Source organism: Dermacentor andersoni, chromosome 1 (assembly GCF_023375885.2).
Source record: "Dermacentor andersoni chromosome 1, qqDerAnde1_hic_scaffold, whole genome shotgun sequence".
Taxonomy (NCBI): Eukaryota; Metazoa; Arthropoda; class Arachnida; order Ixodida; family Ixodidae; genus Dermacentor; species Dermacentor andersoni.
The window spans coordinates 201,009,653-201,037,141 of NC_092814.1; the positions used below are offsets into that span (position 1 = coordinate 201,009,653).

The 27,489-nt window shown below is 46.5% G+C and overlaps 4 non-coding genes across 4 annotated transcripts; all 4 read right to left on the bottom strand.

Moving 5' to 3' along the window:
• Window positions 1-6,910: 6,910 nt before the first annotated feature.
• TRNAP-AGG (transfer RNA proline (anticodon AGG)) lies at window positions 6,911-6,982 on the bottom strand. Its single transcript has one exon. It is a non-coding gene; the product is annotated as a tRNA-Pro (tRNA).
• Window positions 6,983-7,111: 129 nt separating this feature from the next.
• Window positions 7,112-7,183, bottom strand: TRNAP-AGG (transfer RNA proline (anticodon AGG)). Its single transcript has one exon. It is a non-coding gene; the product is annotated as a tRNA-Pro (tRNA).
• Window positions 7,184-16,155: 8,972 nt separating this feature from the next.
• On the bottom strand, window positions 16,156-16,227 carry TRNAP-AGG (transfer RNA proline (anticodon AGG)). The gene has a single exon. It is a non-coding gene; the product is annotated as a tRNA-Pro (tRNA).
• A 3,010-nt stretch (window positions 16,228-19,237) lies between these two features.
• Window positions 19,238-19,309, bottom strand: TRNAP-AGG (transfer RNA proline (anticodon AGG)). Its single transcript has one exon. It is a non-coding gene; the product is annotated as a tRNA-Pro (tRNA).
• Window positions 19,310-27,489: the final 8,180 nt, after the last annotated feature.

Here is a 27,489-nt window from a genome sequence, read left to right on the forward strand (position 1 = left end):
CGCGATGATATGAATGATCTGTCGCCATCTCTTTCAAGATAGCCATTTCCTTCTTAATATGCGGGCATTTCTTCGGTGAAGCTTCGTGTGACCCTCTGCAGTTTGAAGACTTCATTACAGTCGCGCCACATTTATCTGCAACGTGGGGCTCGGCGCAACGGGGGCATGCTGCCTGATTTTCGCAGACGCTGCTCACGTGTCCCAGTTTCATGCATTTGCGGCACTGAAGAGGTTTCGCAATGAAAGGCCGCACTGCATGTCTGAAGTGTCCCACCTTAACATGCGAGGGTATATATTTAGCCTTGAATGCAATCTTCACGCAGCGTGAACTGCCTAGCCGCTTAACATCAACAATGACCTCATCATTGGCTGGCTTGATAAGAATCGGCAAGTCGTTATTAAGGATGGCGACGTCTACGTCGTAGATAACGCCGGTGACCACGTGAGATCCCAGAGGGATGTAAGAGCGCACCAGAATGCCAACGATGTCCGTTACGCTGCGTACAGTGGTGAGAGCAGCCGCATGCTGGACATCAACCGCCAGTAGATTTTTTCGGGTGTTGACTCGCATGTCTGATATTTCATTTGGCACCAGGGCTTCCAGTGACATCGACACAGATTGCCTGTTGAGTAGCTTCATGTTGACGGTGGGAACCAAGGGCACAAATATGATGGTATTGGCGTCCGGCCTCTGCGTGTGTTTTACTGTTTGCGTGCTTGACGATGAGGACGTCGTGGTGTTCCTTCTCTTCACTCTGCGGCTGTGCACCAGCTGGAAGTCGTCATCGGAAGTGTCCTCACTGCTGAGAGAGTAAGCATGGGTGTCCTCGCTGTCGCTGTCGCTCTGCTGACCGATCCGCTTCCTGGAGGCGGCCGCCGCTGACGCTGCTGTCGCCGGCAGATGTGCGGGGTCGGTTACTTCGATCACGACCGAGCAGGGAGCGAGGACCAGCGGATGAACTTAGATTTTCACAGAAATAAATTGAAGCTAGAAAGAACAGCGCTGTATCAAAGAAAGTCAAGCGCTCACTATTCTGCTCAAGTCAGGACGAAGGGTGGAGTATCCCATTGCTGCCTACCATTTGATATAATCTCGACCGGGTGAAGTGGGCCTTCACCACAGGAATCGGGAAACGACGACGAAGCCGGGCATAGTGAGGATGAAAAAGGTAGAAAAGGTTGTGTTCACTTCATTGGTACATGGATGTGACTCTCATCTGAGTATCTAGCGGTCTTTAACACGTGGGCCAGCGCGGCCTTAAATAACCACTGGCCGTCCTGTCGTCGCCGCCGTCTTCCGGTGCCTGTGGAGTAGTAGTGTTTCTCACCGTGCAGCCTTTGTCAGCTTGTGGAGAGCAGGGGGGGGGGCGCCTTTTTGGTTTGCCCTACATCCTTTTGTGTTAGCTCGGGGAAAAGCGTGTCGTCGATTTGGAGAAGACGGCAATCATGTCCACGTGGGGACGCCCGCCTGAACACCTCTCACACGCGACAGGTCGATCATAACACCACCCCTACGGAACTCGTCATAGCACAATCAGTCGCTTCGGTGGCCGGAAGTTGAATCCGTACACGAAGGAGTCGAGAACAATTCCACTTCGCGGCATGTTGACTTTTTTGTGATACCTTGAAGGGTTGCGTGATACCTTGATGTGACCATTTTCACGCGAACCTTGAAGTCCTCCCATACTTCTTTCTGCTCCGGGTACACTCTCATTACTCAAGAGGTTTTTAATCTCGCGCTTTACATCGTTTACAAATCTGTCGTTACTCAGGTGTTTTTCCTTAAGTTTCCAAAGTGCCCAGTCGAACCGCGGCTTCTTTGGCTTGGCACCGAGTGCAAACCACACCATACTAGGATCGATAAAGGTCACTGACTGCACAACACAGTTATCGCACTGAGGTACAAGATCTAAGGATATATAAGCTCTGTAAAATCATGCTTGGCTATCCCGCTGATAGTGTGTAAATTGCGGCTGCAAAGTATTGGCCAAAAGGCGACCAAAGTCTTCTATGTTGTAAATGTTTACTAAAGTGTTCGAAATCACTACGCTTTTGTCCCGGGGGTAAGTGCGCCTAGAATTAGCTTCTGCATAACACAGACAGTTAAAGTCACCTAGAAAGATTATGTGCTTCTCACAACGAAGGTACTCTTCTAGATTCGAGAAAAAACGACATCTTTCATTGATATAATTTGGCGCATACACACATATAATCCTCCATTGTGATCCGTTAAAAGAAAAATGAAGAATTGTAAATCACCCGCTTTCGCTCACAGTAACAATCTGTTCGCTTATACCAATACCCTTTCGAACCAAGACAGCGCATCCACCAGATGTGCCGCCAGCATGACATGTGCATATGTTATAATATGTTCTGAAAAGTATTACCATTTTGTTTGTTAGCTCCACGCTTTCAATTTCCGTCTCTTGTACGGTTATAATATCGAGTTCATTTTCAATTCATAGTAGGCTGAGCTGGTACTGCCTCCGCCTTGCTGCGAGGCCACGTACATCAATAGTAGCAACTCTTATTCCCGTCTCCAAATCCATTGGTAATAAGCGGAAAAGGTAACCAGAAACTAAAAACGTATATCATCACACGTAGCACTTCTAATTCAATTTATAGTTATGTCGACGAGTGCTAACGGACAGAGCAGCTGGTTTGCGAAACAATTAAGTGCAGTGCGCAAGAATACCTTCTTAGAGCAGCAGCTGACTTCCCCGACCCTTCGGCAGTGATGGGCACTGGCGAGCTCGCATCTGAATGCCTTTGCAGGCACAATTCCCTTCAGCTACTTAGGTCTCGGCGCCGCTGGTCCTTTGTCTGGCGGGATATTCGGCGTCGGCGGTATTGAGGGCCGGCGCATTACCACCGACTTCGGCGGTGGTTCCTCGCTGTTCGGTGCACCAGTTTTCCCGCCGTCGTGTGTTGACTCCTCGTGCGTCCTCTTCTTGGCCACCACACCAGCATTGGTAACGTCCATTGCTTCTTTATCAGCTGATGCTATAGTCAAGATGCCAAGCGTTGCTTTAGTCGCGGTGCCCTGCTTATGTACGTCGACGGCCGAATCCTTGCTCACATGTCGCATAGGCGTTCCTGGAAACCCACCGCACCGGCAATCGTTTGCCTCTGCGGTTTCAGTGGTTGTGTCGCTGCAGCCTTCGCCTCGTTGGTGCTTCCGGCAGAGGCTTCCTTGGCATCCACATCATCCATAAGTTCACCGCTTTCATTTGCAGCCGTCGGCCCCGTGACGTTTACGTATGTCCTCACGCACTGCAACTAGTCATAACCATGACGACGACAACGTGCGCAGCGCGAGACGCGGCAGTCGCGCCGGATGTCTCCTGTGCTGCGGTAACGAAGACAGAGCGGTGCTTTTCCAGCAATCACCACGAGAGCTTCCTCATCGGCTATCTGTAACAGATGAGGCACGTCATGCGTCCACAGGCCCTTCCTCGGCATCAGGGTGACCAGGCGCGTCGAAGAACCTTTATCTTGCAGGCCATGCACCTGACACCACTCTCTCGCCACGTCTGTGACTCGGCTGTAAGGCGCCAGGGATTCACGAATGTCCGACACGTTATACAGCATCCAAAGTAGCTTGAGGTGCATCGCTTGATTTCCATGGTCGATGACGATACATGGTCTGTCCTTAACCTTCAAGTACTTTACCCGTAGCAATTTTTTCACTTCGTCGCCACTTTTGGAAGTCATGGCCCACACGTGGCTCATTCGATGCGCCCCTAGGGCGACAAAGTCAGGCAGCAGCGTCATGCTTGACAGCGTATCACGGATGTTTTACGCCCGGTATGGCCCTGCACGCACATCAGCATGCATAAATAAAGTATTTCTAACAAGTCGCCTTGTTGTTAGTTGAGGCAGTGGCAGCTGATAATCCGAATCCTCATTGACAAAAACCTGGAACCGTGTCCCTGCTGGGCCGCTGATGCCGCTCCGACAGAGCTCATGCCAGCCACGTCCGTACACTGTGGTGGCCAGAAGTGAAATCACCCTAAACAAATGAGCTGACAATAGATCAGCTTCACGGCGCATTTACACCTTCATGATATCTTGACGGGCTGGAGAAAAGGAATAGGACAAAAACTACGAATATCCGGCTTTGGTCACATACGGGTTTACAGCGAAAAAAAAAAAAGCTGCGCGCTCGTCTGGGATTTGAACCAGCGACCTCTCACACCCTAAGGGAGAATCGTACCCCTAGACCAACGAGCCTTTCTATTTCGTTATTGCCAGTCCTCGACATGACACAACACAAATTCCTGAAATGATATACACAAAGACCAAACAAGAAAAAGGGAATAAATACGAAAACCGAACAAAGTACAGTAATATTTACATTCGTTGCCGTCCGCTACTGTGGCACAGCGTTGTCGTTTTTAAATTCCTTGAGTGGTGTCAGGGGTTCAACCCTCGGCAGCCACTCAGGAACAGGCTGTTGCAACTTCTGCACTTCCACATACCTCTGCATGCATTCACGGAAGTACACACGCGCCGGTTGGGCAACCGGGTCACAATCGTAGCCCGCCATTCTTGAGCGCCACAAACAGTGGAGGCCCGTAAGCACGATAAGGTCGTACGGGAAATCTTCGTCATCATTTACTGCTAAAAACCTGATTCCGTGTGGATCTATCAGTAACTCCTTTTTTAAAGTCCTTTGCAACACGTCCCAGAAAAAAGACCCCTTCCCAACAGTGGATGAAGACATGATCTATGCTTTCCGGTTTTTTACATATAAGGCAGTGGGTTCCCCATGGCATGTAGAACCCACGTTGTTCCAGGAAGATTTTAACTGGTAAAGTACCGGTATGTAAATTAAAGAAGATTTCATGGCTGGTTGAACTGGCATCATCTTCACCTTTTTCAATACGTCTTGACCTGGGTCTGCACTGTACACGGCTCTGTACATGGGTACAAGCAAAACACTTTCACACAAATCACGATATAACCTTTTTCGTTTTGAACTCCACAAATATTCACTTCAAAAACGAACACACAAAAAGGAAACACTATCAACTATTTCCCGAAAGAAGCCACGGACTGATCCTGGCATTATTTCCGTACCTACTACAAATTCTGGAAGTGCTCTTGACAGCCTCATTCGGATCACGGTGCGCAGAAATGGGTCGTTTGTATCTCGAAAAAACAAGAACCTGTTCACCAGTTGACGCAAGCTTGAAATTTTGCATGTTGACGGGCCTGAATGCGAAAAGCTTTTGGAAATGTTCAAAGAAAGCACGCCCTATATTTTTCATATCAGTTACTACCACCCCGTTATATTCAATGGCCCCAATCTGCTTACGTCTGGAGTGCTTTTCTAGTGACAGTGCTCTTTTCCCTGGCGTTTCCCTGCATGTTTGTCTTTCTGGTCTAGCGCGCACGAGCGTGCCTCGATAGAGCTCTTCGTCGAACACCTCGAGCTTCTTCTTAACAGCACGCATATCTTCTTGAAAAGCACCGGGTGGCATGCATTCGAGCGTCACCATTCTTTCAAGCAATGTTTTTGAATCCCTTTCTCTGGCCTCTTCATATCGTAGTACGCTACTTCTTTCAATTGCCTTGATTTTAATAGTTTGCTTCAGCAACTCCCATTCCTCGCCCAACTTCATAGAACTGTCTTTTCCAAAAGAATTCAGAGCATTCACTACCGTTTCGTTAAAAGTATCATCCCGTAGGAGCTCAGCATTCATTTTCCACAGTTCCCAGACGAACTCATTTCGCTCTTTTTTGCCGCCAACCCTGCATTTTACCAGGCAGTGGTCAGAAAAGAATACGGCTGTAACTGCATAGTACTGGCATTTTTCTACTGAATCGTATGATAGATAGATACGCTCCAGTCGTGCATGACTTGTGCCCTGGAAATGAGTGTACCTCACTTCTCGGTCAGTCCCGAAACACTGAGCGATATCCTCTAATTCAAATTCGTGTATGATCTGCGCCACGATATCACTGCTTTTGTCATGAACTACGCGTCGCGTAGACCTATCCTCGATGTTTAATACACAGTTGAAGTCCCCGACACAGGCCATCGTTTTGCGCACAGAGAAGTGATGCTTCAAGTTCAAAAAGAAGTGTGCCCTTTCTTGCACCGTATTAGGCGCATAAATGCACAACACCCGCCATTGGACATCGCAATAACTGAAATCACAAACGACAAGTCGTACGGAAGTGCAGGAGAAATAACCCTGTATAACCAGGCCTGGAAGCTTCCTCACAAACAACACACACCCTGCCGAACTCTAAGGCGTGGCTCACTACCATACAGTAGCTATAACTGAACCTTTGCACCATGCTCAAAGGCCACACGGATGGCGTCGTTCGTCACATTAAGAAGGACCCAGTGGATTTTCACTCGGACATCCTGGTTGTTCGGGTCTACTATCAGACATTTTCTGCCTTCCACAGTAATATTCCCCGTGGTAAACAACTTCATGCTTCCATGGCTCTTGAACGCAGCAGCCCACACATGATTCATCTGAAATGCTCCTAAGGCTTCAACATCAGGCAGCAGTTCCAAACGTCCAAGGGCATCCCGGTAGTCTTCAACTCTATACGGCCTTGCTCGTAGGTCCCCGTGCAAAAAAAGTGTATTCAAAACAATCCGACCTTTTGGCAAATGCGGCAGGAGCACTTGGTAGTCCTGGCTGTCTTTCATGTCGTCCCTGTTTCCGCGGCTCAACTGGGCCGCCAACACCGACCCGTTGGAGCACATTAAAAACACGTCCGTGCGGTTTAGCGGCCGGAAGTGGAATCACCAACGAGCCGACAACAGTTCACGTTCACGCGCTTGTACACCTTCGTCATATCTTGACGGGCTGCAGAAAAAGAAGAGGACAACGACTACGAATATCCAGGCATGGGTAACACTCCGGCTGAGAGCGAAAAAAATAGAGGGCTCGTCCGGGATTCGAACCCGGGACCTCTCGCACCCTAAGCGAGAATCATACCCCTAGACCAACGTGCCGACAACTGTTTTCGTTCGCGGCGCGTTTACACCTACGTCATATCTTGACGAGCTGCAGAAAAAGAAGAGGACAACGACTAAGAAAATCCAGGGATCGGGACCACTCGGGCTGAGAGCGAAAAAAATAGAGGGCTCGTCCGGGATTTGAACCCGGGACCTCTCGCACCCTAAGCGAGAATCATACCCCTAGACCAACGAGCCGACAACCGTTCACGTTCGTGGCGCGTTTACACCTACGTCATATCTTGACGAGCTGCAGAAAAAGAAGAGGACGACGACTACGAAAATCCAGGCATTGGGAACAGTCGGGCTGAGAGCGAAAAAATATAGAGGGTTCGTCCTGGATTTGAACCCGGGACCTCTCCCACGCTAAGCGAGAATCATACCCCTAGACCAACGTGCCGACAACCGTTCGCGTCGCGTTTACACCTTCGTCATATCTTGACGGGCTGCAGAAAAAAGAAGAGGAAAACGACTACGAATATCCAGGCATGGGTAACAACACCCGATCTGAGAGCGAAAAAAATAGAGGGCTCGTCCGGGATTTGAACCCGGGACCTCTCGCGCCGTAAGCGAGAATCACAGCCCTAGACCAACGAGCCCTTTTTATTTATTTCCAGTGTAACAAAACATAACAGAGCAACCCGCATAAAAATGTTAAAAGTGCCAACCAGTAGCTTGTTGACGCGACATTGCTAAAAACGCTTTAATGACACTAGGTCATTAAGTACAGGATACCAGGTTGGCTGTTCGTCCTGGCATTGGTACACATCTCGGATGTAGGCAATGCTTTCAATGAAGTTTTCTCTTACCGATGTTACAATAGGTTCTGCATGTCTGGCAGCCATTCTTGTTTTCCACATGATACGATACGCATGCTCCATGTCTAGTTTCATCATAGCAACTCTTCCTTCCCAGGCATCGCAACACTCCAGAATACTTCTTGCCACATGTATGTTATTAAGTATCCACCGGCCTCTTATGCCACAAGTTTGCTGTGGGCCTACTATTGATGTCATCACTGATTGCAACCTTCTTGCTGACACCTTCATGAGTATTTCATAATCTACATTGGATAAAGTTATGGGGCGATACGACCTTACTGAGAGCAGCTTTACAGGGTCATCGCATTTCGGGATCAGCATGGTATATATGGGCTTTTCGGAAAGAAGGCGGCATGTATTTTACTTCATAAGCCTCGGCTAGAACACATTATAAAATGGCTGCTAGTTCATGCTTAAATGCCTTGTAGAAAGCCGCGCCTAGGCCATCAGGTCCGGGCGTCTTTCCAGGTTTCAGTTCATCAATTGCGGTTTCGATGTCATTCAACGTAATCGGTTCCTCGAGGACTGTCTTGACGTCATCATCTAGTCTCGGTATTAAAGGCAGGTATTCGCTATCAAAGCCAGCTTCCACCGCTCCTTTGCAGCTTAAGAACTCTCTGTAGCGTTCGAAGAAGGCACGCTGTACTGTATTACTATCGCTACTACGCACGTTGCCATATTCGATTTCTTTTTTATTTCATGTTGTTATGTGTATCTTTTCTCTTCGCTCAAAGCGCGTGTTGTGGGCGTTTTCCCGAGCCACAAATACTCTGAGCGCACACCTATCACTGACCCCCTGTATCTCTTGAAATCAATGATTTCGAGCTCATCTTTATGTTCCTCCTGGCTGTGTGTATTTTATCGACAACAACATGTTAAGCTTACTTAGCTATTCATTTTCTTTTCTTTTTTCATTGTAGCGTAATACAGAGGCTCTTTCAATGGCTGTTATTTTGAATTCCTGCTTAAACTCTTCCCACATCACCATGAACCCCCTGGATTCTCAAGCAAGCATCTCTCGTATACGTTCTTTTATAAACGCGATAAAGGTTGCGTCGCCCAGAAGTTTGACGTTGAATTTCCATAGGTACCAATTAAAAGGCCGGTTTTCTTTTCTCTTGCAAAGCAAGAACATTACCAGACTATGGTCGCGGAAGGATACGTGCCTCGCGTCATAGCTTCTGCACAACGCAACCAGTCTCGCTGATGTATAAGTTCGATCTAATCTCGCGTGACGGCCCCGTTGGAAATGCGTAAACACAGTCTGCTTTCCCCTGCAAAACACCGCACGAACATCTTCTAATTCACGCTCTCGGGTTGCTGCGAGTGAGAAAACTGTACTTTGATCGCGTACACGCGAGTTGTTATTCCGGTCGTCAGAAAAACAAACACAATTAAAGTCTCCCAGCAAGATGATATAGCGCTCAGATTTCAAATAGACATCAAGTTTTCCGAAAAAGTCACGGCGTTCTCCTTCATTATTTGGGGCGTATATGCAAATTACCCGCCACTGAGAATCCCAGAGCGAAAAGTCACACACGATCATTCGACCTTCATCACAAACAAATACCGATTGCGGAACAATTTCTAAAGATTTCCGCAACAAAACACACCCACCGGAATTGCCGACAGCATGGGAAACGCACGCACTGTAGCGCGCTCTAAATATTTCAACCATTCGGTGGGTTCGCTCTTCATTTCAATTTTCGTTTCTTGTGGAGCGACTATGTCTAAATCATTTCCTTGCAATAACCGGCTATCCTGGTACTGCCGCCTATTGGCGCCGAGGCCTCGGATATTGAGCGTACCAATGCGTAGCGCTATTCCAGATTTTGAAGCCATTCTTTTTAAAAGAAGAAAAACCTGCACAGCAGCTCAATAACCCCATACATTCTGCTGCTTCTCAGAACGCGCAAACTTCCTTTGCTTGGCAATAGCGGCCGAACTATACAAACGTACTCAGCAGCCCGTCCCTCACCTCGCAAACAGGCATTGCTGGGTGACGCCCTTGATATTACGGGGGCGCCTACGATACCGTCGGACTGGAATACGGCGGAATGTGAGGCTTTGGTTTGAAAGATGGGCGGCGGTATGAACTTCTTTTTTTCTAGGCGGCTCCTGTGCCTTCCCGCCACCACCTTCGGAAACTTGCGCGTGTGGCCGTTTCGCAGACGAGCTGTTCGCGACGTCCATGTCTTCTTGGTCGCTACTGGGCGAGGGTTGATTGGTTTCAGAGACGTATTTGACGGCGCACGTTGGCGTAGCGGTTTCCTGTCGTACAGATCAGGGGCTGATCTGTCGTACAGATCAGCCCCCCCCTCCCCCCCCCCTCCCCCCTCCCCCCCCCCCCCGAAATTTTTTCGTGCTGTCCATGCGCCGCCAGCAAAAACAACCCCCGGCGCCGGAAATCATGCTCGATTTGATCTAGAATGTCCTTTTCACGCGCGAAAAAACATTTTAGCGCGAGCATTGCGAAATCGGGCTGGATTTCGCGGCAACGCCCATGCACCGGGAGTCGTATATCGTAACGCAAGGAGCTCCATCCGAGCAGAAAGTTCCAAAGGCGTGACAGGCGGGCTCGTCGCAGCATCTCGCTGAGGCCGTGGAATCGAGAGCGCTTGGATTTCAATTGTGACACTTTATGGGTATAAAGTTCTAATAAACTTTATATGCGAAAGCTGCATTGATATTTCCAAAGTCGTGCTTTACATTTTTAATTCCGGAACATTGTGGGCTTAATGTTGTTATAACCATTTGACGCCAAAGGTGCATTGACTTTTCTAAAGTCTTAGATCGGAACAAAGAACGAGACAAGCCAAATCAACACACTATCAGACAAGATGACATAACACGCAGCGAGATATGATGAGACAAAGTGTTGTGGTGGTTCATTTGTGCCGTCATGTCGCATAAAAAATAGCAAATTTTTTTTTCACCTACGCAAAAGCATCCATGTCAAGACACTAAAGCCAGCCAGGGTAACTGCGTTCTTATTTATTTTTTCTACTTACTTTTATTCGTGAGGACACATTGAGCCTCTTAATTTTTTTATTCTCGCTACCCTACCCGCGGGCTGCCAGAGCCAGCCAGAGCGCATGCCTTTTTCTTTTGTTACCCCGAAACCACCGCGCGGCGTACTTCGTTGCGCGTGCGGTTTTCTCTGGCCGAGTGAATTTTCGCCTGGCAGAGTTTTGGACGCCTTCTGGCTAGCAGACGAGAAAAAGAAACAATGGTCGCTCAGCGCCATCACTGTGAAGACTTGATTGATTACACCATGTTCGCTTGAGCGCATGCAACCTCGCCGGAAAGTCTTGTCTCGCCGGTGTAACATACCGAGCACTATGCGTATGGTTCTCGGTGGACCAAGTGTCTCACGTTTTCTTCGACATTCATTCGGTAGCCACATTAGGTGCCCAAAGTAGGCATTAGATTGTGGCCAACCTACTCTCCTGTAGCGTTCTTTTTTTCATTTCGGTGCCCCCGCCCCACAAAAGGAAAAAACAAAAAAAGATACATTGTTGCGGCGCATCGAATTGTCGCATCGTGACAGTTTTTTTACTTCCCTTGCGGAAAGTAATCGGCCACGGCACGCTTCGGTTGCCGGATACTATTATTATATTATTGTGATAGCAATTATATGAAGACTCCAGGCGCATTCCTGCTCTTGCCGTCGCCCTCATGTTTCGTATGAATTCTCAGGGCAATAACGTCGTGACCGCGCGCCGCATGCTGTGTGTGCGAGTGAAATAGTAGGGGGGGTGGTGGAATAGGTGATCCGACGATGGTGGCTCAGTCTTGCGTGCACAAAGAAGAAAAGCGGGGAGCAAGCGCGCCGCCTTCCGTTGCACGCGATACATCGGATGGAGTGGATGGAATGGGGGCGGGATCTAGGATTCTGTGAATCTGTGATTGCGCTACATGTTTATTTGCCTTGTTTGACACATTATATACAGTGACTTTTTCTTAGGTACGTAGATATATTGGAGACTTATACGTACATTTAAATATCTTGTTGTGAGGTTTTGTGTATACGTGCAGTGAACTTTCTTTCCAGTCACACTTTTTTGCCCTTTATCAAGCATTTGTATATTCCATTGTATCTTCGCATTTCTAATGAACGAAGGCGAGTTAAATGAAAGTGAGCCTACCCACCCCGCGCAATAATGGTTCAGTTCATTATCTGCGAGGCATGCGCGTAGCACACAGGCATCTTTCATTTACAAAAGTGACACGCAGATGTGAGGGTGAATGTTCTTTAATGGTCTCATAGAGTGGATTGAACATGGCTGCGTGACGTAGTGGACACCTCAGAAGTTGAGCAGCGGGGTGCCGTGAATGTTTTGACAGCTGAACGTGTTTCCTAAAAGGAAATTATTCGCCGTATGGCGGCCGTGTACTTTGAACATTGCATTTCATTGGCCACTGTGAAGCATTGGAGCAAACGGTTGAAAAAGGACGTGAAAGTTGCAAAGACGATCCAAGACCGGGCCAAAGCCATCGTGCAATCACCCCCAACACAAGTGCAAAAGTTGATGAGCTGATGAGACAAGAACGGAGGATAAACATCGATGAACTGGCAGAGCGTGGGAACATCAGTCGCGGTTCGGTTCACACCATAATTCATGAACATCTCGGTCATCGGCTCTTGTGTGCGCAATGGATGCCCAAGTTTTTGAACCGCCGCCAGAAGAAGGTTCTGCGCTGCCTTGACTCATCTGATCCGGTATCACAATGAGGGTGACGACTTCTTGTCTGCAATTGTGATCGGGGACGAACCATGGTGCCAGTACTACGAGCCTGAAACACGACGGCAAAGCTTACAGTGAAAACATTCGCATTCACCGCCCCTAAAGAAAGCAAAGGCCGTCATTTCCGCCGGAAAGGTGTTTACTATGTTTTCTTTTTCGATCGTCAGGGGCCATTACTGATAGAATTGCCTAAAGCCGGAGAGACTATCAATCGTTTCCGATATTGTGAAACACTGGGTCGGCTGCATATTGCAAACAAGAACAAACGACGTGGAAAATTGACGAATGGGGTCATCTTGTTCCAAGACCTGGCTATGGTGTTGGGCTGCTGAGCACGAGGTCGCGGAATCGAATCCCGGCCACGGCGGCCGCATTTCGATGGGGGCGAAATGCGAAAATACCCGTGTACTTAGATTTAGGTGCACATTAAAGAACCCCAGGTAGTCGAAATTTGCGGAGTCCTCCACTACGGCGTGCCTCATAATGAGAAAGTAGTTTTGACACGTAAAACCCCATAATTTAATTTTTAATTTTTCCACAATGGCCCGTCCCCACGTCGCTGTTGTGGTTAATACAAAACTGGCAAACTTCAAATGTGAAACGCTGCAACATCCGCCATACAGCTAAGACCTGTCGCCTGGCGACTTGCACATTTTGGGGCAAATGAAAAAACAGCTTAAGGGAAACAGATTCGTGTCGGACGATGATGTGAAAGAGTCAGTTGCAGATTTGTTGAAGCAGTAACCTAAGGAGTTTTATGAGACGGGAATCACCCGACTCGTTAGTCAATGGGATAAATGTCTAAATGCTCATGGAGACTACTTTTAAATTAAGTACCCTGTTTGTCATATATTTGCATTGGCTCACTCTCATTTGACTCGCCCTCATATATTTTGCAGAACGGCTTTATATAGGTGCTCTCCGTTGGGACAATAATTTCGGTGCAATTACTCACGATACATGACCGGTGACAGCTGCTCCTGCGTAATACATTGGAATAAATGGCAGCGTCATTAAGATTTTTCACTGGCCGTTGCATATGTACAAAAATGTAAACAAGGTTGTTGAATGACAAAGTTTCATTAACATCTTTGTCCTCAACTTGTTCATTTCATGGCCTTTACAATTTTCATATCAGTGGCATGCACTGATTTGCTGGTTTCGAACTGATATAGTTCTAAAGATCGTGTGATATTTTCTTTACTTATTAAATAGACAAAAACATGGAAGCATTGATATCAGTTATTTTGTGCGCAATTTCTGGCACATACGAGTATATCTCTTTATTAAAACATACATATATTACTTGTTTTGACAGTGCGTAGCGTTCAAGAATTCGTTTGCAGCATCTTTGGCAATGGCAATGCAGTTATTATTCATGTATTTGATCTCTCGACAAATTGTGTTAGAGGAAGCGTTAGCTCGGGCCCAACTCCGACGCGGCCTATTCAAATAAATATAAAACGCAGAAACGGTTTTCTGAGATAACCCCTGGATCACTTTTAATGGAATTTGTTGAATTTGAGAAAGTTAACTTCTAGTATCTGTTGGAAACGGAAGTTAGATTTAGGGCCTGAATTTTGTTTAAAATATTTTGAAAAATTTGAAAGTGCGAAATAAATAGAAGCACGACGTTTGGAAAGTAAAAGCTTTTCATCAAAAACAGATATCGCGGTTCTTCAAACGGCATCTATTATAAGAGTCCAAGCGGACAAATTCGGTATGTCCATTTGTATCTTACGCGAATTAGTTACGTGGTGAACAAGGGTCTTGCAAAAGCCGTATTTCGATAATGCTAAATTGTTTGAGATTCATTTGTAACGTATCAATTTTGTCCGCTGTAGATGTACTATTAGATGCGATTCACAGAATTGTGATATTATTTTTCATTGCTGAGTTTCAGAGTTTTAAACGTGATAGTTTCGTTTTCTGAAAATTTTAGATTTGTGCCAATTTTTAATAAAGAATTGAGAACCTAAATGAAAAATTCGAAACCAGGAGACAGTAGAATTTAAGTTATTCTTTTAAATGCAACAAACCTCATCAAATTTTGTGCAGTGGTTGCCGAGAAAAACTAATTTACCTTCTACATGTATTTAGATAGGAGCATCCGAGATAAAGCTTCCGCTTAAGGAGGAGGCCAAGCTGAAACGTGAGCCCCCCCCTCGAACGAAATTTCTGGCTATGCCACTGGTACAGATGGCACATCACTGTTGTCGCTGCCAACACTTTTCACAAATCCCTTCTCGGAAGTTTCAACAGCTGCCGGCGTAGGTTTGCTGCCCTTGATTCCCGCAGCCTCCGCCGCGTCCGCCTCGTCCATAATGTGCTCGGTGGGGTCCTCCCGGCTCCTTTGGCTTGCTACGCTTGCGTAAGTTTTAGCGCACTGGCTATCATCATGTCCGAACCTCCGACAAAGCTTACACCGTGGGACGCGGCAGTCTCGGCGAATGTGCCCTGTTCGCTGACACCGCAGGCAAAGCGGCGGTCTTCCCGGTACCACCACAAGAGCCGTAATGCCAGACACTCGTAGCTGATGTGGCAGGTCGTCCAAAGTCACGCCACCCTTCAGCTGCAAACTAACCGTCCGTGTCGAGGAGCACTTATCGTCGAGTCCTGGCACACGCCATTGTTCTCTGCAAACGTCCGTCCCTTTGCCGTACGGTGCAAGAGCAGCGCGCACGTCTTCATCTTGTATGTGGTAATGCAGCCAATACAGCATTAGGCGGACAGTATGGGCGCTCGGATCTATTACGAGGCAGCGGTGATTCTTCACAGTCACGTCAGTTACGGCGAGCAACTTCTTCATTCCTTCCGCACTCTTGAAGGTCACCGCCCACACGTGGTTCATCTGAAACGCCCCCAAGGCAACTACCTCGGGGAGCAGTTCCAGCTGATCCAATGTATCTCGGAAGTCCTCAGCTCGAAACGGCCTGGATTTAACGTTGCCGTGCAGAGAAACAGTATTTAAAACAGACGAACCTGATGGCAGTTGTGACAAAATAACGTCATAGTCCGTAGAGTACCGTGCATCTGTCCTGTTACCGCCGCGCTGCTGGGCCGCATTCGCCGCTCCAAGGGAGCTTGACATTACACGACCGTACACTACGGTGGCCGGCAGTGGAATCAGACCAACGAGCCGACAACTTGAATACTTTGCTTAGCGCAAAACAACAGACACAAGAAAGACGACAGGACAAGGCGCAAAGTATTCATGGTTACAAAGTATTCATGGATTCGCACCAACTAGCCCGCCAACGCATTGTGCTGAGCCGACAACTGTTCACGTTCGCGGCGCGTTTAAACCTACGTCATATATTGACGAGCTACAGAAAAAGAAGAGGACAACGACTACGAAAATCCAGGCATTGGTAACACTCGGGCTGATAGCGAAGAAAGAGGGCTCATCCAGGATTCGAACCCGGGACGTCTCGCACCCTAACAGAGAATCATACCCCTAGACCAACGAGCCGACAACTGTTCACGTTCGCGGCGCGTTTACGCCTACGTTATACCTTGACGGGGTGCAGAAAAAGAAGAAGTCAACGACTACGAATATCCTGGCATTGGTAACACTCGGGCTGAGAGCGAAAAAAATAGAGGGCTCGTCCGGGATTTGAACCCGGGACCTCTCGCACCCTAAGCGAGAATCACACCCCTAGACCAACGAGCTTCTTTTTTTATTTATTGCCGGTCTTCGACATTGTACAGAGCACATAATACAGAACAAAATTACAATACACAATTAACAAATACAAAACATTTTGAAAGGATATACATGCCATCAGTCCTATAAGGACTGGCGTTGTCGAATTAAAATTTTTTCAATGCTGTCAGAGGTTCTATCCTCGACAGCCATTCGGGTACACATTCTTTTATTTTCTTTATTTCAATGAAGCTAGACATGCTTTCTCTGAAATAAATACGCGCAGGCCTAGCGTCCGGGTCGCAGTAGTACCCAGACATGCTTGCACGGCATAAACTATGAAGGCCATTGAGCATTACTAGGTCGAAGGGAACCCCGTCGTCATTTCTTACCGCTAAGTACCTTATCCCATGAGGATTTAACGGTAACTCCTTCTTCATTGTTCTTTGTAGGACATCCCAGAAGAACACCCCGGCCCAGCAATGCAAAAAGACATGGTCTATTGTTTCAGGTTGCTTGCAAATCAAGCAGTGCGAGCCCCATGGTACAAGGAAGCCACGTTCTTCCATGAATGTCTTCACTGACTGTTCCTGTGAGTAATTTAAAAAAGAATGTCTTTACACCAGTAGGCACCTCCATATTTTTCACTCGCTGAAGGACATCCAGTCCTGATCTTCCACTGTATAGCGCTCTGTACAATGGCACTGGAAATACAATGTCGCAAACATCTTTATACAGTGTGTTCCTTTTAACGTCACATAAATACTCAAAAGAAAAACGCACAGAAAGAAAGCGCATACTATCTGCAACTTCTTTAAGATAGCCAGGAAGCGTTCCGGGCATACTATCTGTACTAACAATAAGTGCCGGCAAAGCGCCTCTCAACCTGAGCTGACATACAGTACGCAGAAACGGATCGCGCACATCCCGAAAAAACAAAAATCTGTTGCCAAGCTGGCGTACAAAAAGATGCACCAAGCCCAGCCCCCCTTTCTTCACGTGCCGGAACAGATTGGTTCGCCTACACCTTTCCCAGGTAGAGCCCCAGATAAAAACCGCGAACACTCTGTGCAACCTTTGCAATTTTACCCTTGAACAGTACAACGTTTGCATGACGTACCACAACTTCGTAATAAAAAACGTATTACACACAGTTGCTTTTGCGAAAATCGGCAGGTTGATGCCTTTCCATCTGTCTGCTTTTTCTCTTGTTTCTTTTGCTTGGTTCGTCCAGTATTCGTCGCTATTTTTGTAACTGTCCATGGGGACACCTAGATACTTGGTCGGGGTTTTCATCCAGCTCACCTTTGCAAAATTGTCCGGGGCCGAAGACCACTCTCCGTGCCACGAGCCGAGGGTCTTTCCCCAGTTCACTCTACTGCGCGTCACATCACAAAAATTTTTCACTACTCTTATTGTTTCCGTCACACTTTCTTTGCTTGTACAACAAACCGCTATGTCATCTGCATATGCCAAGAGCTTGATTTGTGTGGCTGCCAAGCTATACCCGCGTATTTGCTCATTTTCAGTTATTGCCAAACATATAGTTTCTATGTAAATGTCAAACAAAAGAGGACTGAGAGGGCAGCCCTGACGCACAGAACCCATGACGTTAATGGGGGCCCCCATTGATTTATTCACAATTAAGCGTGTTGTGCAGTTCTGGTACGCCAACGCCCCTCCCTCAGTGATGATGGAACCAACATTACGTAATCCAAAATGGCAAACAAAATATCATGAGAGACACAATCAAACGCTTTCTCGAGGTCCAGCTGGAGCACCGCGACTCCGCCCGAGGTGACGTCACAGCACTCCAGCACGCACCGCATCGTGTGAATATTCGAAAAAATGGACCTTCCTTTGATACCACACGTCTGGTGATCTGCGACTATGTCACTTATGACGCTTTGAAGTCTGGCAGCCAAAACTTTCATAAAAATCTTATAATCAACATTGGTTAAAGATATTGGCCTGTAAGATGTTACTAGTCTAAGTTTCTCCACTTGGTCACTCTTAGGGATGAGTATGGTATGAGCTTTTCCAAAAGAAGGCGGCAAAGTTTTCTTATCATACGCATCATTAAACAGCTCTGTTAGCAACGGCGACAGTTCTTTCTTAAAAGCTTTATATAAACACGCGCCCAGACCGTCAGGTCCAGGCGATTTGCCTCGGTTCAAATCATCAATCGCTTTTTCAACTTCACGTTCTGTTATTTTCCATTGCAATCGTTCTTTCGTATCGTCACTCAATTGCGGCATGCGAGATAGAAAGGCCTTTCTGAACTCGTCTATATTCACTTCTTGAAACGCAAAGAGCGACTGGTAGTACTCTAGAAACGCTAGGCCTATGCTCTTACTATCATCGGCAACTGTGCCGTTCCATAAAATCCTGTCATGATTCCGTCGTCCTTGCGCTTTTTCGAGTCCCAGCGCCCGTTTAGTGGGCGTCTCACCAGCTACTAATGCATTTGCTCTTGCTCGCACAATCGCACCTTGATACCGTTCTTTGTCAAGCTGCTCGATTCTTTCTTTGATGGCTCCTACATCTTGCTTATACGCCCCAGGCTCTTCGCACTCAAGCGCTATCAGCTGCTTAAGTGTTTTTCGTAAGCCCCTTTCTTTCATTTCCATCTCAAATCGTAAGCAGCTCGATCTTTCTAAAGCTTTCATTTTTACGTTTTGTTTGAAGTGTTCCCATTTCTCTGCTATTGTTTCACTGTTTTCTTCACTTACTTTTCTGACCGCCTCGCGTACTGCCTCTAAAGATGGCTCGTCTTTTAGTAGTAACGCATTCATTTGCCATAGTTCCCAATTAAAATTTTGTTTCTTCCTCTCCGTGCCTATATGGCATTTCACCATGCAGCGATCTGAAAACGATACTGGTGCCACCGAACCCTAGACCAACGAGCCGACAACTGTTCACGTTCGCGGTGCGTTTACACCTACGTCATATCTTGACGAGCTGCAGAAAAAGAAGACAACGACTACGAAAATCCAGGCATTGATAACACTCGGGCTGAGAGCGAAAAAGAAACAGAGGGCTCGTCCGGGATTTGAACCAGGAACCTCTCGCACCCTAAGCGAGAATCATACCCCTAGACCAACGAGCCTTTTCTTGTCTTTATTGCGGACTTCCACGTTCTAAATCAAGGTTTACAAAGGATAAAACTTGTGAGCCACACTTTGGCCAACACGGTACTAAAATACAACGCTAATTCATCAACTACAGAGATCCATTGCGGTGGATCAGGTAGCGCTTTGAAAGCATCTCTCACACACACATAATATTCTGAATGAAATTTTGCCGAACCAGTCTAACAATAACGTCTCCGTTCTGGAATTGCAGTCTGGTTTTCCCCATTGCGTGGAGGCTGATGCTCATAATAAGGTCATACGGGACGTCTTCGGTGTTATCAATCGGTAAGAAGTGTATTCCTTATGGGTCCAGGGGTAAGTGTTTTTTCAATGATCTTTGCCGAACATCCCAGTGAAAGATGGCGCCTCAGCAGTCTAGAAATGCATGTTCTATTGTTTCCGGTTTTTACATAATAAGCAGTCGGTGCTCCAGGGGATGCAAATACCCTTTTCATGAAGCCAGGGCTTAACGGGAAGTGTGTTTGCTTGTAGAGAGAGAGAAAGAGAGAGAGAAGAGAAGAAGGAAAGGCAGGGAGGTTAACCAGACAGTCCAGTTTGCTACCCTACACGTGGGGAGGGGAATGGGGAGTGAAAGAGTGAGAGAGAGAAAACTTAGGTGTAGGTTGTCTATAGTCGGGCACTCAAGTCTGTTGCCTTCAGGTAGTGAAATAGCGCTCGAACTGCTTTCTGGGCTAACGAACTGTGAGGCCAGGTTCCCAAGATCTTCGCTTCCGTAAATGGCCTGTCATCCAGTCTATTCAAGGCACACTGGAGAGTCACGTTGATTATCGAAGCGCGAACAGTGGCACAGAAGATGACTGATGGTCTCTTCACACTTGCACTTAGCGCACATTGGTGAATCCGCCATTCCAATACGATAGCTGTAGGAGTTGGTGAATGCTACTCCTACCCACAGCCGACACAGCAGTGTTGCGTCAAGTCGTGAAAGGTTCGCTGGTAATTTAAGTTTCAGTGATGGGTCGAGGCTGTATAAACGACACTTAGAGTTCTGTGGTGTATGCCAGTAACTTAACGTGATGGTACGAGCGAGACTGCGAAGCTCTCTTGCAGCGTCGACTCTTGATAAAGGTATAAGGAGTGTCGGTGCGCGATCCTGGGCACGTCGGGCAGCGTCATCGGCGAGGTGATTACCAACGACGCCACAATGTCCCGGCAGCCACTGAAATATGATATCATGTCCTCGTTCAGAAGCGCAATGGCAGGTTTCGTTGATTTGTGACACCAGCTGTTCATAATTGCCACGCCGTAAACTTCGCAAGCTCTGGAGGGCTGCTTTGGAATCACAAAATATTGCCCATTTGTTGGGCGGTTCTTTTTCAATGTATTCGACAGCAGCGCGAAGAGCGGCCAATTCGGAACCTGTCGATGTCGTCACGTGTGAAGTCGTAAAACTTGATGACGACCGATTGAGATGGTAGAACAACGGCGCCCCTAGAATTTTCCGAGACGGAGCCATCCGTGTAAACAGATTCGGTTATCGTATGAACAATGCAGAAGTTCAAATGTGATCTGCTTGAGAGCCGCGGTGGTCAGGCTAGCTTTCTTTACTATTCCTGGAACAGCAAGGTACACAGGAGGCTTTTTCACGCACCACATAGGGGATGGCGTTCTTGTTGCGGGTGAGTGCCTCAAAGACAAAGAGTGCCGGTTAACCGCAATTGATCTGGAGAACGCTGCCTTGGGTCTTTTCTCAGGCAAGCGAGCGAGATGGTGGTCAGGGACTATGGATATATGGCGAACATGCGCCCGGAGTGCGTCGATAACTATATAGGTCATTATTGGGTGATCTCTCCCGGTGGCAATGGGCCTTTTGCGATGCATTGTGGCGCCACCGTGTGGTGGTCACGAGAAAGAATTTGGGAGGCGCCGCTCTCACCGCGACAGACAGCCGCCGCACGCGAGACTCGTGTGCAAGCAAGCAGCGTGTGAGTGAAAACCGCAACAACGTGTGAGCGCAGTTTGTCGCCGTCCGCTAGGCATGGAACCCGCTGGTGACTGCTTTGTACCTGGAGGTTTCTTCAGCATGACGAACGGTTGGAAAAAGCGCTTCGGCAACGTCAAAATACCCACGGAAGCGCAGCTCGAAGAACACATGGTGTCGAGCGGAGCGCGCTTCGCGCGACAGAAAATCAAAGGAACGATGTTCCAACAAGAAGGATACGGGCACAACGTCATGTAAAACGACGTGTCAGCAGAATCCACGTGCGGACTTTTGCGTAGTATCCGCCTTCCGTCAATGAAAGGCGACTATTACATCGTGCACGCCGCGATTTCCAAGGCGTCAGGCTCCATCCTGGCTGGTCATTGTCTCTGCCCCGCAGGGTGAGCAAACTTTCTATTCTACATCTGGAGCGCGACCTGCATGAACCACGTGCAGGAAATTTAAGTCTGATGGGTTAAATTTTGGAATTCGTAACTATACCGGCCCTGCCGTTGTGGGCTAGCTGCTTGCTTATATAAAGGTATGGTTGCTAAAATGTTGAAAAAATACACATGCTGTAAATTAAGAAGGCGGGGAGTTCTTGTTTTTGCGCATTTGTATGTATACCGATCGACACGGTCGTGCAGTACACCAATTTGCGCTTGTCCGCGACCGTACACAGCCTTGGATTGCCGGTATCATACAGTACACTATTTAGAGGCATATAACGAGAATGACTTCCAAGTTTGGCTTCTTACTGTAAAACCGCTAGTTGTACCTAACTTCGTGCCGGCATAGCTGTCTGACTAGCCGCATCGCATCGTTCAATGATGGTGTTAATGTGTGCACATGGTGTTACAAGGCCGACGCGCGAGTGGTGGAGTGCGGCTCATGTCTGACATTGGCGCATGTATTTCACGTTGAGTGACGTGAAATTAAACTAGTTCTCTCGAATTCGTAAACACCTGATCCCACCCTTTCCTTGATGAATACCTGTTGAGTATGAAAACTCATCTCCTCTTCCATTTTATTCTTGCATCCTGAGCGGCACATGCCAACATTTTGTTGGGTTAATCCTTCATGCCATTAACTTGGCGCAAAAGGATGCGGCAACGTGCACGGAAGTTCCATGTGCTAAGATTGTTCCTGCCCAAGGTAAGAATGCTACTGCTTAGCGAGCATTATTTAACATAGGAGGCGGCAAAAGTGCCTCAAAAATCTGTGATCACACTTCCGGCCCCTTTCTGCAAAAGGTTCTTTGTGGCACCGTGTTGGCCATTTAACCTGTTGTAGGATTGTTTGCATCCGTGGTAGCAGCTTTTGAATATCAACTCATTCACACAGCTACATTGTTCACAGCGTACATGATTATTGGTATGTGGACAAATATACGCTACTGGTTTTAATTAAGAACACATATTGGTGTCGGTTCATAAATTCTTAACTACAAGACTTGCATTGAGAAAAAATAATCCAAAACTGCAACATTTAATTTCCTTACATTGGATGTGGTCGTTGACTAAACTTCACAGGAAGCACTTAAAATTTCGTTATTGTACTCGTACAAACAAAACTTTTTTTTCAGCCAAGAAGCCTGAGCCACCTCTGCCTCGGCAAGACATCACTTTTCACTCAAGGAAACAGGGAAGCTGCGAAAAGGCGGCGCTTTGACCCACTGCCAGGGCTCTCACCGAGTGACCCATCTCTGTTTGCTGCCGATCTGGAAAAGGTGGCAGCAAACTGCCTGCTTCTCCGCTATATGGGCAAATACACTTACCTCGGCATGCTTGTGATCTGTTAAAATAAGAGTTAGCAGTGTTCCATCTGCATGCGATGACAGACAGGAACAGTTTGAGAGCCCATTTTACTGTGCTTTTATGCGAAGTACAGTTTGCATCAGTATAACACTAATGTCAGTAGTGTTTATATATGGTGACATTTCTTATCTCACTAAACAATCTGCAAGCTTAGCAATGAGATGATGATGCAGCAAACCTGTGATGTAAGTCTTGGTTAATTGAGGCAACTAAACCTCTTTAAAGCCAAAGTTATTTAAAAAATATTGGCACAACCTATCTCTTCATGACTGAAATAATGCGAGAGCATTGGCGCACATGCGCACTGTTAAACTGACACAAACATCTATTCAACTTCCATTCTATCGCTTGTCTTGTCCATGAAAGCAGTAAGGGACTGTGAATTCCAAAGTGTGATACATTTAAGGGCTCTCAAATGCTGTGTGCCTTTACAAAAGACAAGACCATTGACGCCTCCTGTAATACTGTAGGTATCAAGTCGGTGATGAACTCCCCAGTGCCTGCTTCATAAATTTTTATAGCCGCATGTGACTCACAATTATCATGCGAGACTGTCCAATCACCTGCAACTTATGCAGCAAAGCATGTGACTATAGCATGCTGGGCAAGTCTTATTCAATTATCTGTACATAGTTTCCTTAGTTACGCGTATTAAGTGTCCCTTGGTTTTTCATACCATGCTTTATAGCTGAATGGAATAACTTCTCTACACAGAGCTGCTGAACCTAATTTTTTTAAATTTTAAATCTTGCGTTGGCATATCTGATGTGCATTGATTACTGTTTACCTCTACGTATGGCTTGAGTGTTTTCTATCCCCTTCTGCAACATGCACATTATTGCACTTTCATATTTACATTTGCTCCTGATTTACAGCACATGTTAGCACGAGTTCATTTCACCGCATCGAAATGTTTTTTATGCGTTGCATATTGCAATCACTCAGTTCAGCCCTTGGGCGCGGCCGGGCAGCCACCATTGGGGGTATGAGCCACCATAGTGGCTCATACCCCTACACTAGAGTTTTATGCGTTGCATATTGCAATCACTCAGTTCAGCCCTTGGGCGCGGCCGGGCAGCCACCATTGACCTTTAGCGCAACCACGTGACGTGACGTCACGACAGCCGGAAGAAAAGCTCGGCCCCAACACAATATGCAACGCATTCTTGGCTTAACCAAGCTAAGCCTGGCCATTTTTTTAATTTTCTGATGCTAGTAAGTTTGTAGTTTGCTTACTTTCTAAACTGTTCTTTGCTCACCCTCAAAGAAGGCATTTAGAGTACGAATAAATAAAATGTGAAAAATGATTTAGAAGTAAAATACTGAGTTTGCTTGAATAACAACCATGCGCAATAAGGCATACCAGGTATGAGAGCACAATCCGAACCTACTTTGTTGCGCTTCTCACCACTGGCGCAATATGATGCTGTCAAAGACCTGTTTACAAAATCCTCAAATCTTTACTATGCTGCTTCGTATGTTTCAAGCTGCACTACTATTCAAGGTAGTCACCAAGCTCACATTTGCATGTTATCTGCGCTGTCTAATGTAAAGCACTATATTCCAGAAGGAACACAGTCCAAGTGAAGTGGCACCAGAAGCTTCAGACACTCCACTGGTCCCAGACATTGAAGACATACACAGTGAGACCTGTCAAAGACTCCTACAAGAGAGGTTTGATGGTAAGAAAGTCCACTTTCTTGTTTATTACTTTTTTCTCAACTTTTTGTCTTGGCACGTGTCATTCTGAGGCTGTCTCGTTCATATAAAACTGCCCACCTATGTCTCTGGGCGTCACCTTCATAAATATCCCACTGAGCAGCAGATAATGGAGCAGTCACTTTTAGACTTAGTGTCTCGTCATTTCTCTAACTTTTGTAGGGCTGTCGCATAACTCGGTGTGAGCAACCACAGGGTCCTCAAACATATCTGCTTCATCTATGGCATGTTTGTGAAGCACTGTGTAAACATACAATGGATGTTCCTTTAGCGTGAGTCCATCACCTGGATTCATGCACGGCATTTGCCATATATATATGTTGACTGTGTTTTAGCAGAGCATGGAATTGAAAGCATGCACATGTGTCTTGCTCTTTTTGTTTTTAGGCATGTTTAAATACTTGCAATACTGAACCAACTCTACGATTTAGCTATGTTGACCAGCATTATTAGCGAAAAAAATAAAACAACATAATGAGCACATGCAAGTTACAAGCTGCAGAAAAATTCTTATGTTACTGTGAAAGTAAGCGGCACAATTTTGTAGGAGATTGGTATCTACCTACATTTTGATCGTTGCAATATGCAGTTGTGTCATTTGACACAACCGAAGTACTTTAGCCTCTTTGTGTAGGCCTGTACGGGTTTTTCTGTAGAAGTAAATAAAACCTAACATAATGGTATTAAGTTTCTGACAAGTGATTCATCATAAAAGAAAGTAAGGCGTGCAAACACCAACAAGAGAACTAGACAACATGGCATTTGCGCAGTTTGGTTCTGTTGTATCCATGTTTGCATGTGTTACTTTCTTTTACTGCGATTCCCTACCAACTAGCTGAACTTTCTCTCATTTTAAGCTTCATTTCTAGTACGCTTATCTCCTATCTGCAGCGTTTGTGTTGTCTGGTTCTCTTGTGTCCCTGTTTGCACCCCTTACTTCCTTCCACAATGAATCTCCACCAAATAGCTCAACATTTCCATGACAAGTACTGCTTTGTTGACGTCATGCTACTTCTCATTGCTTTAATACAATGTAGTGCTTGCTGTACGACTTGTAAAACGGATTCTAAACCCATAAATTAACAATACTGTTTTTTTTGCAGCTATACAGGCTCTCTCGGTGGACAGCAGAGCTGTTGTTCTTGAGTCAATGATTGGACAGGCCGCAAATCCAACCTGGCACTTGGTGCGGATTGGTCGGCTAACTGCCTCAATATTTAAAAGAATTGTGTGGTGCCGGAAACCTGACAGTATTGTTAAAGAGATACTTTACCCGCGGAGCTATAAAACCGAAGCCATGCACTATGGAAATGTGCACGAGCCAGATGCCGTTCAGGCATATGAACAGCTAATGGCCTGCATGGATAAGACCACAACCGTGGGATATACAGGCCTGCACGTGCATGCTGAGCATCCGTTTATTGCTGCATCCCCAGATGGACTGGTATTTGAGGGCAGCGACATGGGGCTGCTAGAAGTTAAATGCCCGTTTTCATTAAAAGGAAAAAGTATCGAAGAAGCTGCAGCTTCTCCAAAGTTTTGTTGTAGGGCAACAGATAATGAAATTACATTGAAAAGGGAGCATGAATACTATTATCAGTTGGAGGGCCAACTGGCAGTGACGGGACTTAGCTGGTGCGACTTCGTTGTGGGGACTAATGCAGCATCCATTTGCATAATCCTCCATACACGTCGAAAGGATTTTCTTTGATGAGGCCATGTGGTCTCAGGAAATATTGCCAGCACTACTGCATCTTTATAGGAATGCTGTGCTAGCTGAGGAGTTGACCCAGAGAAATAGAAGAAGGCTTCCCCTGTATAGTTCTGCCAGGTATGTTGGCACTGCCAAAAGAAATCTGAAAACCTGCAGAAAGCAGGAGCCCCCTATTACAGAAATATGTGCACCACAAAGAGAATGAAGTCATTGTCAAGGAGGTGGGACAAAACAATGGCCACACCAAGATGTTGAGGGTAATGCTTAACCACTCATACCAGCTTCATTCAAGCGACCAGCCAGCAGCCATGGCAAAACGAAAAGGAATAGCGTGGCCTAAGCAAATTGTGTGGCATTGGTAATAACTATAGCCGTTATGTCTATAGACATAACAAAATAAATGTGCAGTGTACATGGAAGATAACTGGAAAAGCAGTATCATTTATTCATAGAGATGGAAAATACAAATTGCCTCAGAAGGTAGCACAGTAGACAGCGTCGTAAGCACACGTGATATACTATGAGAGTATACTGTTACACAGACTGGTCTCTTCTGGTCATAAGCATTGTAAAGGAGGCTCATTTGAAGTAGAGATGTGTGAGCTGGCTACTTGTTCTCATTATTGATTGACATGATTGGCTGTAGAAAATTCCACAAAAAAGCGCAAGTCCTAAAAACGCTGTCAGCAATGTCGAGCTTGTTGATTGGCAGTGGTTTGTCTAAAAAATGAAATTCTTTGATACATCTTATGACTCGCTCAACATGGATCCTAGCGCCAGCTATTTTTCGGGTGGCAATCGCATCACTAGCTGACAATTGGTTCCCCATTTTAAATGGTGGCATGTGGATTTGAATAGATGGTGGCAAAACGCCCTCCAACCTAAAGCCTTTGTCGACCATCACACCGTCCCCCGCATCTAATAAACCCAGTAGGCTCGATTTTTCGACAACTTCGCTATCAC